The sequence below is a fragment of the Lemur catta genome, chromosome 1 (assembly GCF_020740605.2).
Source record: "Lemur catta isolate mLemCat1 chromosome 1, mLemCat1.pri, whole genome shotgun sequence".
Classification (NCBI taxonomy): domain Eukaryota; kingdom Metazoa; phylum Chordata; class Mammalia; order Primates; family Lemuridae; genus Lemur; species Lemur catta.
In genome coordinates this window covers 266,885,596-266,903,031 of record NC_059128.1, presented here as the reverse complement: position 1 = coordinate 266,903,031, position 17,436 = coordinate 266,885,596, and positions in this window count along the sequence as shown.

The following is a 17,436-nucleotide window of genomic DNA, read 5'->3' as shown; positions in this document are numbered from 1 at the left end:
CCTGAATAAAATATAGATTTGTTTAATTAAAAATATTGATAAATAACACCAATATTGGTTCATTAAATGCAAAACTTATGTTATTAATAACAAGGGAGACTGGGTATGAAACATATAGACATTACCTGTATAATCTCTGCATCTTTTTTATAAATCTATAATTATTCCTAAAAAATTTATGAAGAAACTATTGGACTCATTTCAAGATATATTATAAAGGTATCACAATTGATATTGTCTAATATTTGCCTAAAGATAGAAAAAAATAGATGAAGAGAAAATAAAGTTCAGAAATAGAGCTACAGATATATATGGAAATTATTTTTTCATGGAAGGTACAAAGGTGATTCAGTGAAGAAACAATCGTCTTTACATCAGATAGTGCTGCAACTATTAGATATCCATATAAAGTAAGTTGAATTGGATCTATATCTTATACCGTATATACATATTAACTCAAAATTGATAAGATATACATTAGCCTGAAACTATAAAATTCCTAGGTGTAAACATAACAGAAAACATTTGTGAACTTGGTTTAGGCAAATATCTTTCTTATATTAGAAACAAAAACCTAATTCATAAAAGGCTAATTCACAAATTAAACTTCACCAAAGTAATAAATTCTGCTCTTCAAAAGACAAACTTAAATAAATAAAAAGATAATATAAGCTATTTGAAATTCATATATCTGATAAAAAGCAGATAAAGGACTCTAACTACTCAATAATAATATAAAAAGCCAATAAAAATAGCCAACTGATTTGAACAGACACATCACCAAAGAAGACAGCAGACAAGCACGTAAAGAGATGCTCAATATTATTAGTTTTTAGACAAAGGCAAATTAAAAACACAGTAAGACTTTACCACCCACCTATTAGAGTGATGAAAAGTAAAATAACTGACTATATCAAGTGTTAACATATCTGGAAGAAGTGAAATTCTCAAACACTATAGGTGAAAATATAAAATGCTACTATCACGTTAAAGAAGAGTTTGGCCTTTTTCAAAAGTTAACCATGCAAGTGCCATGTGACCAAGCCATCCCACTCTTAACGATTTCTGAAGAACAGGAAAATGAAAGCATATGTATATGCAAAAACTTGTACATGAATACATATTACAGCTTTATTTATAACAACCCCAAATTGGAAACAACCCAAATGCCCATAAATGGGTGAATGGATAAAAAAGCTGTGGTATACTCAAAAGATGGATTACTTCTCTGAAATATAATAAATGAAGCATTGACACATACAAAAATATAAAAGAATCTCAAAATAATTATACTGAGTGAAAGAAGCCAGACCACCATGCCCCCAGAAAAGGAGTGCATACTGTGTGATTGAATTTATGTTCCATTCTAAATGCAAACTAATGTGTAGTGAAAGAAAGACACTGTAGATCAGTGGGTGCCTGGGGATGGGGTGGGGGTTGGGAATAAGCATGAGAAACAAATTACAAAAGGACAGAAGGAAACTTTTGGGGATACCTGGTTAGATCATTATCATGATTGTTATGATGGTTGCACAGGCAAATATTTATGTCAAAACATCCAATTGTATTTTTTCCGTATAGTGGTTTATTTTATATCTATTATCAATCAATATATCTGTTCTTAAACATATAGGAAACTTACTGAGAAAGAACAACGTGGCCCCCAACATCTGGGAGCTGAACCAGCAATATCAGCTAGACCCTGGTGTTCTCCTATTGATCATAAGAAATTTTACAATATATTAACATCAAAGGAGGCCACATTGTTGGTCATTTATCAGGACAGAAAAAAGACTACTTTATAGTCCTGCCTGAACACAGACAAAAATTGGAACACTGTGCAAACAACAAAAATTCTAAACATCTCTTTTCTTCTGACCAATATAAAGGGCTGCTAGTTATTCCCAATTACAGCTGCAACTTTGCTTTTGTCCTCTCTCCTTCTGAATAAAATTGAGATATCAGATTTATCCACACTTCCTGACACCATAAGGTACACAGTAAAGCCATTCTTTCTGAAAACCTTCCCAAAATCACCTAACTAGAGTCCAAATCTAATACTACATCCTTTACAACATACTCTTAGTGAAACATCTTATAGTTCCATGTCCTGTGCAGTCTCAACTGCTGAAAGGAGAAAGAAACCCAATTTGTTCAACTACATGTGTGTTCCTCGTGGTCTTCGGCAAGAGTGTGTTGTATAAGTAACAAATGACTTGGGGAATACCTCATAATTATGTACCATACTAGTAATTTGCATTTTGAGTTGGACAAATAAAAAAGTTATAAAACTCTAGAAATGGAATAATGAAATTGAATGAAAGTCACACATACAAGTCAAAGTTATGATCAGGTAAGTTAGAAGTTGAAGATCCTGGGTGCTTATCCATAAGCAAAATCATTAAAGGAAATAGACATAAAATCATATTAATTGTCCTTTTCTTGAAGCAGAAAAGGGAAATAGGTCAAACATAAGTCAAATATATTTTGTGTAACTGTGTCTATTTAGGGAAAAGTAGGTGTAGTAGATAGAACTAGACAGCTTCTCAAACTTTAGTTGTCTAAAAAGTATTACCAAATCTGGGAGCCAGTCTAGGAAGTTCTAAATGTGTATCTATATATGGAGAACACAACCATAGAAATTAAAGTCAAATGATCCATTTAGGCTAAAAAAACTAAGGGGAAAAATTCTTAATCCAATAAAAAGAATCATCCCTTTAGAAGGAACTGTATCCTTTTGGAACTACATGTGAGAACTCCATTGCACGCACTGTAACAAGGTAAAGACATTCAGGGAAAGGCATTTTAAAAACTTGGCACTGTTATGGCAGAGCTTATCTATGGCCTTGGGCTATTGCCAGGAGAGTTTTCAGGGAGCCAAAGCATAAAAATAGGAATAGGAGCAGCCTTGGCAGTTGTTCTGGAAGGCAGCAAAGAGGATGCAAAGTCTGGCAGCAGAGGTAAAGGCTGTAACAGGTAATTAAGTAAGTAGGAGCAGGGCTTTGAAATCCTTCCCAAACAAGAGGGGCTTAGAGGAAAATCATTCCTTTTGGAGTCCTAAATGAAGGAATGTTGTTTCTGTCCACCCCCTTATTCATCAGCTCTCACACCCGTAACTTTCAAAATTAGCTTGTACACAACGGCATTGGACACAACCCATTGTCCTTCCCCTTGCTGGAAAAACATACCCATAGAGATACCTTTCAGCAGTTATAGACATCTTTGGTCTGTAGCACAGGTGGAGACTGAACCAAATGGCCTTAGATGACGTGTCCTAAAATTACTTTGCTGCTGCAGGGCTTTCAATTATATTTCTTTTTCTTTCCATATGGACCTAATTTACTCAGTTCATGTTGCACTCATTCTAGTAACAATTGGGTAGGATATGTGCACTCTCTGCTCCGTTGCCATAGCCCAAATCAAGATGTGTATTTTTACCTGTTATGTTAGCTACATTTAGCCAGTGAAGAGGGAAATTATACATTTTCTGGGCCTTTCTTTCTTCTTCATAGTTACATGAAAAATGTATCACCTGCAACAGGCAGTGAGACAACAGGCACAAATATCACTTTGCACACACATATTATTTCTGCACACAAAAGCAATTGTTAGAGTGAAGACAGCCAAGGGGGTACCATGAGAATGTCCATATGTACATTTTATATCCCACAAGCCCATACATATCTACTTCCAAGACCCTTCTGTATTCTCGGTAAGATGGGAACCTGGCAGACATCTAAAAAACAGGGAAATAGAAAATATCTGGTGCTACAGTTTGAGGTGTTAATACTTTTCCACTGATAATTGCATGTGTGACCACCAAGAAATTTGACACAAATGATCTTTGTTTGACACCTCATTTGATCTGTGGTGAAAAATATCAAACCTGATCGATATACAAACTACATATTTTTTCTTTTACTATAAAACATCATCATGTGGCTACAGACTCAGACATTTCCCTACTGTCTCTGCTGTGGTTGTTAGGATTTCTGCTTTGTTTGCAGAGATTCATCTACTAGCTAGAATACATTGTCTCTGTGCATCTTATGTTTCCTATTAATTCTACCATCTTATGTGCACCCTAAAGTAAAGACATTATTAGTGATATAAATGGTAATTAAGTTCAATTGAATGTACTTATTTATTGAGTACTTATTTATAATTATTTATAAATGCTTATTAGTGCCACAGAGAGAAATATGAATAATATATAGTTCAATCCAAAATATATTTTCATTTGTTGAATAGGAAAATTCAGTTGTTAGATACACTTTGAAAGACAAAATGTGGAATACTCTCATGCATAAATTGGAAAAGATAATTAATAGTTTTGATAACCTATTTCACAGGTCACTGTGATGTAAAGAATGGGGAAAGTGCTTCATACTGTGTAGAAATGTGATGCCTGTGTACGTTAGTACCACTAAGATTTGTTTAGTGCCCCTAGAGAGGCACATATAGGAAGCAAAGTGAGTGCTCTGCAACTCTGAGCCTCATAACTTTCTCAGTTTTTAGGGAAATGAGATATGCTACTTTCCTCCACTGTACTTCAACTATAATCTGTAGAACAAACAGGAAGAACTAGTCCAGATAAGAACAACCTTTTTTGAAATCACGCTGTTTAAAATGCATTTAGCTGTCAATTCATGTGATGTTAGTAAGTGTATGTAGGTTATCTCAAAAAACATCTATCTAAATGTAAGAAATTTAGTATAGAGTATGTAGATATGTACTAAGCATTTAAATGTTTTAACTCATCCAATTTTATTACTCACACCCACCATTAATCTCTATTAAATACAACTAAACGCTGTGCACTTATGTTTTTATTATTTAAAACTACTAATTCAAATGGTAATACTGATGCTATTTTACTTTTGATTTTATTATATGTGTCACTAGGATCTGAAGAAAGACCGATATATTAATGGCAGTGCATTTACTTTTATTTTAATTCTTACATTACTAAACTAATAAAAATAGTTTTCATTTTGTTCATATTAAATTCACATATACACATACATATGTATTTACTTTTCACAAATATGAGAGATGATACAGCAATTACAAAAGGTCAGCTGAGAGGACACAGGAGACTCCACAGGGTGCCCTCCTGCCGGGCTTTAATGAAGATACACGGTACAGCAGAAGGAGGCACAAGCAAACATTAGAGAAGTCCATGCGTAGATCTCAGAGCTCTTTCTCCATTGCACATGCTCCATCAAGATAGGTGTGATATGCTTTCGTCCAAGGTGAGCCAAGGTGCAAGTTTACTTAAGAGTTGTTTATACCTCACCAGTCATCTACCTAAAACCAGGTGCATACAACCATCTACTCACATTTAATAAAACAGTGTAAACCAGCTGGTATAAAAAGGTGAGTGTTAGACTTTAAACATCGCATCATAAATCACACTTCATCCCTGTCTTTCAAGGGTTAGTACTATGTTTCTAAGCATCCCAGTAGAAAAATGTAGATCGACCACAGATCACTGATAGTTTAACCTTACACAGCAATGCAATATAACCTTCCACTGACTTCTTCCTATGGCACACTGATCTGCCTTTTTGTAATGTCCACATTTTCTAGTTTCTATATTTGGTACTTTGACTTCTCGGGGCCTTGCTGACCCCAGAGGAACGGCCCCTTCGATTGTTAGCTAATTCCTACAGATAGCAGACAATTGCCTTCAAGCTTGCTTTTCATGTACAAACCAACCAATCCAGAGCTCAAATCCCCAACCACCTCATGCACAGAGCTCTCACACTCAAGGCCACCATTCCCCTGACCTAATCACCCCAGGACCAAGTAGTAGGACAACTAAGGACAATCATTATGCCTCAGAACCCGTGGGAATTATTTTTACCAGGCAATCTTAAACATGCTTGCCTTACTTCATCCATTCCTTCCCATGGGAACAACAATAAAGACTATTTTCGTTGGTGCTGTTTCTGTTGTTGTTGTTGTTGAGAGCCTTTTATTCACTAAGCATTGTCCTGGGAGATGGGAATACAATGGTGAACAAAATCAGACTCAGTTGCACGGTACTTAACGGTTAGGGGTATAGACAGAAAAACATTAAAACTATATATAGTGGCCCAGAGTGGTGACTCACGCCTATGATTCTAGCACTTTGGGAGACCAAGGCGGGAAGATCACTTGAGGGCAAGAATTCAAAATAGCCTGAGCAAGAGCAAGACCTCATCTCTACAAAAACAAACAAACAAACAAACAAACAAAAATACCCCACAAAACTACAAAAATTAGCAGGCATGGTGGTATGTGTCTGTAGTCCCAGCTGCTTGGGAGGCTGAGGCAGTAGGTTCGCTTGAGCCCAGAACTTTGAGAGTGATGTTGCAGTGAGCTATGATCATGTCACTTTACTCTAGCCCAGGAAATAGTGCAAGACCCTGTCTCACCAAAAAAAAAAAAGGTATAAATAGTATATTCTTTGACGCATATGTAACACATCATATCATTTAATCCCAAACAAAATCTTGTGAAATAAGTTATTTTCCTTGATTTACAGCTAAGTAAACTAATACGGAAGTGAATTTCCCAGAAGAGTTGGCAGAGCTGGTCAGTGGTAGAGTCTACATACAGGGACCTGGCTATGTACTTCTAAGGCCAATGCAGTCTACTATGGTGGTCATTAAAAACAAAAAGCTGTGATGTGCTGGTTAATAAAAACCATTGACCATGTTTTCCTCTCACTTGTCCTGCCTCGGACTCACCCAGAGACTCCCCTGTGCAGCCCCCGATGCCATAGCATGTCCCTTTTCTTGGGATCTGTGAGTATAATAAGCTATCTTTTCAATGGCAATCATCTGATCTGTTGGCCTTGCTATACCTGAATAACAACAAAAACCTACATTTTAAAGCACTTTTCTATTTAACAACTGTTAGATATTTTTGATAAGTGTACATGATTTATTTGACCAATCTTTTATCAATGGAAAATTATATTGATTCAGTTTTGTTGTTATTTTTGTAAGCACTTCAATGATGGCTTTCATTTTTCTTAATATTGGGGGCAATAAATCTTAAAGATTTATTCTTAGAATTATATTGCACTTTGTGTTAGATACTGTTTGAGGAATAAGTATAATTTTAAAATATCTGCTGAGATCTCTCTGCGGGTATAGTTCTAGGGTCTAAACAACTTGTATAATAGTTTCTAAAGTCTAGATATTTACAGTGAAGTAAGAGGTGTTATCTAGGTAAGTACACAAAAGATAAATAATGTAAAAATATGAATTAATAATAATAATAATTTATCAAGGGCATATTATGTGTCAGTTTACTAATATTGATAGCAAAAATGTAGACAGTATTGCCTGTGTGCCAAGCACTATTGTGAGTGTTTTACCTATGTTAATTCATTTAATTCTGGACAAAAGCCTATTAGGTAGGTGTTATTATTATCCATGTTTTATATATGTAGGAAATTAAGCAGCACTCTCTTAAAATTGCAATCTGTAAGGACAGAACTGTGATTTAATCCTCCTATGAATCCAGTAAAAAAAAAGTGTTATTATGCACATTTTAAAAATGCATAAGCTAAGAGTAAGAAAGACTAAGTAAATCTCCTAGAATCACTGATTTCTAAGTAGGAGAGTAACACTGCAAACTCTGGTCTTCAGAAACTTCAAACTACTTTCTGCCAACACTGACAGATGTCTCACGGGGTTCAAAATTCTAGATGTGTGGGATTTTAAAAAAAGAAGAAGTCACATCAGTTTAGGGCAATACAGGGAAGCTTGCTATTTTCTTTTGTTTAAATTGAACCTTAGAGCATGGAAATTTATTTCGGTTAAGTAGTATGTGGATGGACCCGACATCTCAGGAGCAGATAGCAGTAGGGGGCACAGCAAGTGAAAATGTTTGTGTCAAGTTTGAACAATCCTGACTAGCCTGATTGTGAAACATAGATTAAATATACAAGACTTGTGGCTTAATCAGTTAGGGCATGTTCTGTTGTAAGAAACAGCACTTCACCACTGGTAGTTTCAACAATAAGAGAATTAATTATATACGTATATATTTCTTACAAGATTAGAAGAGCAAAAATTTCCAGAGTTGGTTCAGGGGCTCAACATTATCAAAGATCTAGGGGATTTTTCCAGTTTTGCCCTGTCTTCTTTGTATAAGCAAATTCCTCTCAGGGACAGAGCTTGTTTAAAACAGCCCCAGATGTCACATGCAAACATGAATAAACACTGCCTATAAAGAAGAAAATGATGTTTTGTCCTCTGTGTATGTGTGTGTTCACTTAAGGAAGGACATTTTCGCATGAAGTCTTAGTTCCCTCTCCTATCTTTTACTAAGAAGGATTTGAGGACAAGCCCTTGCTTTATTTATAAGCCAAGTTCCTTGGATTTTCTGCGTAAAGATTATGTGTTTGCTTTTGAGGGAAAAAAATGGGAGCAGGGAAGGCTATGGGACAGAAAATCAACAATAATTGTACAAATAAATTGAAAACCAGCTAAGAGGTCACTGCAATAAGGCAAGTAAAAAATCACTAAGTGCCTGAGCTAGGTTGGTAGGAGTAAGGCCGAATACGAGACAGATAACAAAAAATGTAACAGAAGTGGAGTTGCATGGAAAATACATGATTGGTTGTGGAAAAAAAGAGAGATTTAAGCCTCTAAATCAATTCTAAGAACACAGTCATGACTAACCAAAAGAAATTTGTCAGTGTCATTAAGTGAAATGAAGAAATCAGCATCTAAGCCAGCTCTGTGAACTCTTGTCTTATAACCTAGGCCAAAGGTTCTTCTTCTGCAGTTTCTGTAGCTACTCAACTCCAGCGCACAAGACCCACTCTGAAGGCTTTACTTCCTATCATTTTTGTGTCCAAGCTGGCTCTGGTCTGCTATCTCCAACATTTATGCTTTACCTTTGATGTGATTGCATGTCAGGATTTATTTTCATGTTTCATTCTGGATGAGTTTTGTTGTAATTCTGATTGTAATAATCTACCTTACTTTGTCCAGGTGCCAAAAAAAGGTCTAGGATTTTGGGTGCACGCGATTAAAAGCAGGGTAAAGGAGATGTTCTCTGAGAAAAAGTGAAAGCTCCATATTTAGGTTAGAAACATGGTAAGGTTGAGAAAATTGGGGGACTTAGAATTATGACATGCTGGTGAGCCAGTTTAGACTCATGATTATAAAGTTTATGAGCTTGTGTAGATTGAGACTCTATTAATGTGAGATGAAGACATAGCAATGTGCATATTTAAAGTACCATCATGTAATAGAATATTTATTTTTAAATTAGAAAAATCTGAGTTATCTTCCCTTTAATATAATTAGGTAAACATACGTGGTTGTAGAATTGTGAAAACTAAATGCCATAATGGATATAAAGTAAAGGACATACATATGTCTATTCTATGTGGATAATAAATATTACCTTCACTTGAAAGGAAAGAATATAAAAAGACAGGATTTTAAATAATATACAATTGTAAATGTAAGAGAAATTTTTTGGGAAAAAGGATTCAGAATACAGTTTGTAAAAGATAAATAAGAAAAATATATATATAATTGTAGAGTCAATAAAGACAGTATTTTGTTTTCCACACTATATTCTTTTGCTTTTTCATTCAGAAAGACTAAGCTTCCAAGTCTCCCTTGGTTAGGACTTTGTCCTCAGAAATAGAAATGTGTACCTCACTCAGAGGTTGAGGCAATTCATTGGAGTTGAGCATTCTCCAAGCTCTCCTCTTTGAATATCAGTAGGGAAAATATTATGCTAATATGATAAAACCTAAAATTTATGGTATTGGCTAGATAGATGGACAGAGGAAACTGGGGAGGAAACTGGTACCAACAGCTGAACAAATGGAAAACCATGTTATGAAGTGGCAAACAATTTATGGGCTATCACCTAAGACAACTAGAAAGACAGTCTATGTGCTTAAAGAAGTTGTAGCTCTAGGGGAGGAAGACATAAAATAGGATATTAGTATTTTGGCTGTATAATTTTAACTGCGTTTGGTAAAATGTTATCAAAAATATGTGATTTCATGTTTCATGGTGTTTGCAAAGAGCAGTGAAGGGAATTTGAAATATTAATAATTCAGGAATTAGAAGATTTTCTGGTTTGGAAAAACCAATTGGTTCTATTTTCCAAGCGTGAAAAGCTGGAGTTTCAGAAGGCTTTGAGAAGGCTGCATCCTGTGATAATTGTCAGTTAGTTGAAATGGCTTGACCAAAAGGTCAGACTGGAATGTGAAATTTTACCTACTATAAATAGTATCAATAAATTGTGAGATTTGGGGATCCACTAAGTTTTAGAGCATTTTATTATGTAGCAGTGGATAAATGTGAAGAGGGGCTTATTTCCCAATATTCACTTCAGAAGTAGCCAAAAATACTGGAATAAGAAGAGTTCCTGGAGATCGAATCTAAGCACTCTAGAGATGCAGACAAGAGAGTTACTGCCATGGAGGAGACTCAGATACTTACTGATCAAGGAAACTTCCCCACTTCTACATCAAGAGGCTTCACAATTTTTGCCCAGTAGGATTTTTTAAATACTATAGACCAGAGAATATTACATATTTCCCATTCTTCACTTTATTTTCCTTGAATAGTAAAGTTTTTTTGTGATTGCCTTATCCCTGTTCCATCATTAAAATTTGGGAATGGTAGGTGTTTGTTTAGGAGATAGCTCTCCTGATCAAGGGAAGCTACAGCTGGACCTGATAATTAGGTCCAGGAGCTTAATTCTCAAAGAACCTGAATTTGCAACTGATGCAATGACTGGATGGAATTCTGATTTGTATTCCTTTTGGAAGGACTGGATAGGTTTGACTTTGGAAGGAGGAGCAAGGGGACGTTTGAGTTACCAGAATATTCTCAGAGAGCTCCACATATTTCCCATGCTCATTTGCAAAACCCTTCATGTGACCAGTTCCAATAGATTATGAACAGGAAAGTTGCATAACACTTCTGGGCTAAATCAGTTAGAGATCCTTATGCCTCTTCCATTCTTTTCTTTCTCATATTAAAATGAAAGAGACTAAAGGTAAATGTAACTTTGATCTCTGAGTTTTTCCACCATGTGGAATATTCCTAGAAAGCCACCCAACCTACATTAGAATTTTTTTCATGAGAGAAAAAAAGACATCATTGTTTATATTTCAGGATTTATTACTACATAATACCTAACTTATCCTGACTAACACAGTGAAATGGGAGGAAAATGATATGGATGCCAAGAAAGAAGAAAGAGTAAAAAACAAACAAAACAGAAAAACATTAACTTTCATTGTCACATAAACACAAATGAGTACCAAAAATTGTCATTGTTTGGCCATTGAGATTTCATTTGAGTCAAACTGTAATTGAAAGAGAAATGTCTGTGTAATGAGAAATTAGAGACAGTGAAAATAGACTGTATTATAAGTTTGGAAATTAATTTCTTTAAGAACATAAACTTAAATAAGATATTAGTAAGGTGAAGGAAGAAATATTCCAAGAAATTGGGGAAGCAGTGTAAATTTGTTGACTGAAGGAAATAAGTTTAGAAGAAAGGATCACTGAACTACTAAAAGTCAGATGTGATGGCTAGTTTCATGTGTCAACTTGACTAGGTCGTGATGTCACCGACCTCCGAGTGGAGGTTTATCCAAGTTATTGGTGTTCATTGTGGGAAAGAATTTCAGAGCTTCAGGATGCACCACATAAGTCAAGCAAGCAAAAAACTTAACTGAAAGTGAAAGTACACACTCAGGAAAGAGAGTGGGTAGGCTCAGAAAAGAGCAGCTGCACTGGGAGGAAGTGGTCTTAGATCCTTTGTAGTCTGACTAAGGGGAGGAATATTCAAAACCAATGGGTCAGCTTTTACGGACAATTTCGGTAGTAATTCCTCGAATTGGGTTCCCTCCCATTTTCATGCTTTATATGGTTGTTTCAGAATCATCATGGAAATTTCAAGGGCAGAGAAATTTTAAAACCACAATGTAAATGATATTGCCATTAGCCAAAGTTCATGTAAGGTGGCAGAGGTATTTGACTAGCCAACTGAAGCTAGTTCTTGCCTGTGGTTGCGAGCCCCTCTAGTTAGCTTCTGCTTAAGATTTGTTTATTTTACCACCTGTACCTCTTTTTCAAGCCCCTGCATCTGGTCTCAGCCCTTTCTCCTAGTCTCCTACTTTCACAATGCTTTGCACAGTTATTTTGTCAAAGATTATTTTAAATGTTTCTGTGAAGGTATTTGAAAAACAAGATTAATGTTTAAATCACTAGACTTTGAGTTGTGCAGATTGATGTGAGTGAGCCTCATCCAATCAGTTATAAGTCTTAATTGAAAAAGTCTGACCTTCCTCAGCAAGAAGGAATTCTGCCAGTTGACTTCCTTGGGACTCAAAATACAACTCCTGAATCTCAAGCCTACCAGCCTACCCTGCCAATTTTATACTTGCCAAACATCCAAAAGTATGCAAGGTAATTACTTAAAATTTATTTTTGCAGTTGTAGTGAGTTATGATGATGCCACTGTACTCTAGCCCTGGCAACGGAGTAAGACACTGTCTCAAAAAAAAAAAATCTGTCTTTGTCCATATGTTTCTGTCTCTTTTTCTCTCTCTCTCTCTCTCTCTCTCTCTCTCTCTCCCTCTCTCTCTCTCTAAACACACACACACACACACACACACACACACACACACACACACCTCTGTTAGGTCTGTTTTTCTGGAGACCCCTGTCTGACTAATACTCATTATGGTACTGAAAGTGGTCCTAGGGGAACAGAATCTTAACGGTGAATTTTCTAGTTTTTTTGTGGGGTGCATAATTGCTTCTCCATCTGATTTAATTGAAAGACAGTATTACTCTATTCACTAAGAATAGTAAAAGCACTAATAGTCCATGGTGTGACGTGGCAACAGGCATTAAAAATGCATAAAATATCACCATAGGATACTCATAATCAAATACAAAAAAAAAGAGTTAAAGTTCTGTGTGGCCATGTATATACTACCTTCAAATATTTTGGCAAATTAACGAGTGTGATGAGATTGGCTGGCTGCTCCTAATGTCAACTAGCCAATCCATTATATTCATTAATTTGACAAAAGCGGGGAAAGAACAAGATGAATTCAGAGATTTGAATTCCCATCTCAAGCCAGTGTATATGATCTGAAAGCTTTCATGTCCGCTTTGAAAGTGAACCTTATCACCTATAACCATGGAACTGAGATTGCTGAAAAACAAATACAAAATCTGATTCAGTAAGTGGCTTAATTATAACACAAATTGAATTCCCAACCTCAAAGGGTGTTTACTGTTAAAGGCATTCATTGGGAAGGAATGAGGTAATGAAAACTGAAATGGAGACATATGGGATGCCCTAATGAAACTATGGATATTGAATCTCTAAATTCTGATTTGCCAGTAAAAGTACCCTTTACATCCCATCTGAAGACATTAGCCCTGCATTGCCTGAGGAAACTGTACTGGCTTCACCTGAGGCAGTTACCTTGCGAGAAACTGCTGATTCTCCTCATGACCCACTCCCACCACATCTGGACCTATAACTAGACTCAATTATTAGCAGGTCTCCAAAGGTGAGTTACAAAGTGTGATCCATAACAAGGTGTGCTAAACTCCAAAAGAACTGCTTGATTTTTCTAATTTTTACAGATATAAATCTGGGGAATATGTGGGGAAATGGATATTAAGGGTGAGATACAATGGTGGAAGGGGCATATATTTGGACCAAGATGAAATTAATATGGGACCATAAGCAGACTCTACATTTAATGTTGCAGCTCAGGAAGTTAGAAAGGGCTCTAACAGTTTGGTTAGCTGGCTGAAACGTGGGCCAAAAGATGCTACACAGTAAATCAGATAGAAATTCCAGACCTGCCTTAGTTTACTATAAAAGATGGGATTAAAAGGCTTAGGGAGATTGGCTTGTTAGAGTGTGTTTTGCATTTAAGACCTAATCACACTCCCCTTCAATCTCTTTCTAATTCCATCACATCCTGTGATCATAAAACATAAAGTCTCACACTCAATAATAGAAATCTAGGATCAAGAAGGGAGCTAGTGGGAAGGCTTTGAATGCTTGCATATTTTTGGCATCTTCTCCAATAACTTTCAATGCTAACACTCTAAATTAAGCATTAGCATCCAGTCTTTCTGACTGCTTACCTGTTATTATAATAATATTTTAAAATTAAATGTTCTCTTACTGTACATAGAAGATTTTAGTAACATTAAACTTCAAAAATTAGTGGTCACTAAGAAAAACATTCTTATAATTTTTGTCTCACAAAATATTTCTTAAAAAGTGTAAGATTAATAAATTTTGGAAATGTGACTACATAGCTCAAGTGAAGTTTTCCTAATTTAAGAAAGCTGCAACATTTGGAAGAGTATAAATATTTTGACAGAAAAAGACAAGTATTCATAGAAATTATGACTAATGTACCATATAGATTCAAGTTAGAATTATTTTTGAAATTATTCATTTTTAATTTAAATTCTATTAAAATTCAGTGATATTGGGATAAATACTTCTAGATATAATTTTCTTTCACATACAAAATGGAGTAATTTGGTAACATATTATATTTAATCAATGATAAATATTTAAATACACCAACTGTGGCATTTATCCTTGAGAGGGGGTGAGAAACAAAAAACAAAAAACAACAAACAAAAACCTGTCCCTTTCAGTTTGGCAACTGAGTCCTCCAGAAAACTGGGACATAGTACTAAGGGTAAGCATTTTATTGCAGAATAATAGCTATGAAATATTAAAAAAAAAAAAGAATCGAGCAGGTAAAACCTTTAGACCATGAAACAGATCTGACACCTGTGAACAGAAGTGGAGAGGAAACAGAATTAGGCATAAAATCTCAGAGTGTAAATTCAAGCCATATGGTCTTCATCCGTGACTACCATCAGTAATAGAATACCCAACACTCTTGCATCTGTGGCAAAAGTTTTGTCACCCCAGCAGAGGATTCTGGAAGCAAAATTTACTCCTTTGAGTAGTTCCATTTGGGTCAGAAATACTCAAGCCTTAATATCTTGACCATGCTCAGTCATTGGCTGGAAGATGCCCAGGAAGAGCATGGTCTGAACTTAAAAGCTAAAGTGAGTCCTAAAGACTGTGAAGCTAAACAGTATCAGCTAACTCTGTGGAAATGAATGGAAAATTATTTCTTATGAGGAAATCCACTGGCATCCTTCATGGCTGCAACAAATCTAGTAAGAGAGATAAATGTTAAAAAATTATGAAGTTTTTGTGTTCTCCTTAGGGAGGAAGGTTTGCCTATAGTATTCTACTGAAAATTTATTGGGCCTCGTGCTTTTTTATGTTCACATATTTACATGATGACAATGACATAGGAAATCTATCTTTTTGTTTCTTTTGTTCAAAATAAAGACAAAGTGGCTTCTAGAGCAACCAAAAATTACCCCGCTTTCCACTTTATACTAACAGAGATAGGAAGAAGGAATTATGTTTAATAATATCTCAGGTGTCAGATCTCCTCATAGATTAAAGATCAACTATCACATTTACCATTTGCTCTAAATCTAGATGTACTGACAGCCCAGGAAAGTCTAGCAAATTGAAGAGAGATAATAAGTATTATCCCTCTCAGGGATTTATGTAATTCAATGATTGAGAAATTGATCTTCAGTTAAAGCAATAACCAAGCAGACTATGCTCTAATTAGAGAGCAATGATGTTAGAGATGGTAATAGTGGTGTTTTGAGATTAACTGTCATCACACAATTGTAAATTATAACATTATCTGTGCTACTGGGAAGATTATTGAGTTAGAGGAAATAGTTTCTAAATTTTGAGTTAATTTAGACAATACATATCATCATAGTTATTGATACATTTTTAAAAGAGGCAAATGTATAAAGTAGTTTTTAATATAAAGATGCCAAAAAGAGTTGGAGAGATATATCAGGTAAATTAAAAATTTTTAGGTATCTACATCCCGTTAGTGCTGATTTCAAATGTTCATTAAAAAAATTCAATAATTGTGAATAGCCAGTTTGATTATATCAGTTTATGACATACACAAATAATACATTTTTTAATTAAAAATATAATTTAATCCTTTAAGATAGGGCTACAAAGTGGCAGAACTTTGGGTGCACTAAGATACATGTATGTATGTGCACACACACATAACTGCAAGTTTAATTTAGCCAGTGTATTAGTTTTGGGGGGCTGCCATAACAAGGTGCCATATGCTGGATTGCTTACAACAACATAAATTTACTTTTTCATAGTTCTGTAGGTTAGAAGTCCAAAATCAAGCTGTCAGCACCGCTGGTTCCTTCTGAGAACTCTGAAGTAGAATCTGTTCCATGCTTTTCTTCTAGTTTATCATGATGGCCAACATTCCTTGGTATTCCTTGGCTAGGAAGGATTACTCCAATCTCTGCCTCCATTGTCACTTGATATTCTCCCTGTGTCTCTGTGACCTCACATGTTCATCTTCTTATACGGACACCAGTCATGTAAGATTAAAGGTTCACTCCATCCTAGTAGGACCTCATTTTAACTAATTAAATCTGCAAAGACTCTATTCCCCATTAAGGTCACATTCTGAGGTACTGGGAGTGAGATATGTCAACATATCTTTTTGGGGTATACAATTCAACCTATATTAGTCAATATGGTATTATTAAAAATAAATTGTCCAAACATTTCAAGAAGGACATGTGCGTGTGCTTCTATGCTCTTATTAACTACATACTTCTCAGTATCTTTAGCAGGCATTTATATTTCAAATGATATTAGTGATATTCTAGCCAATTTAATTTCAGGAAATTAGAGTTGTAGCCATAGAATAATATATCAAATATTATACTAAATAACCCTATGTAATAGTATGCCACATTTCAATCAAACTGTGTGTGATTTGCTTTGCTATAGGAGTTTTAAACACTGTATGACACAAGAAATTATCAATTCAAAGCTAGTTACGTAACAAAATTTTATTTTGTTTTGTAAGAAGTAGTATCTTAAATAATACTAACACCTTGAATGACTACATTTCAAAAGGAGTCTAAGTATATCTTTTCTTTTGTTTTTTTTTTCTGAATGGTTTCAAAATATTGCTTTGTTTGCTGTCAGTCCTGCATTGTCTAATTATGGTATTACATGACATGACTTATTAAATAAATGTATATTTAATACAGTGAAGCTTTAGCATGAAAAAAGAAAGGTATATCTTTAAAAAGAGATTCAGCATCAAATAAAAAGGAATTTACTTCTGTATAAAAGATGCACATTCATGATGCTAATATGATATTTGATTCATTAAAATTTTCAGAGGCTGAATGACTTAAAAGGTGAAAGTTGCTTTAAAATGAAAATATCATATGATAGTCTATCATAAATACTTATAGAGAATATTCTCATACAGAATGTAAACATAAGAAT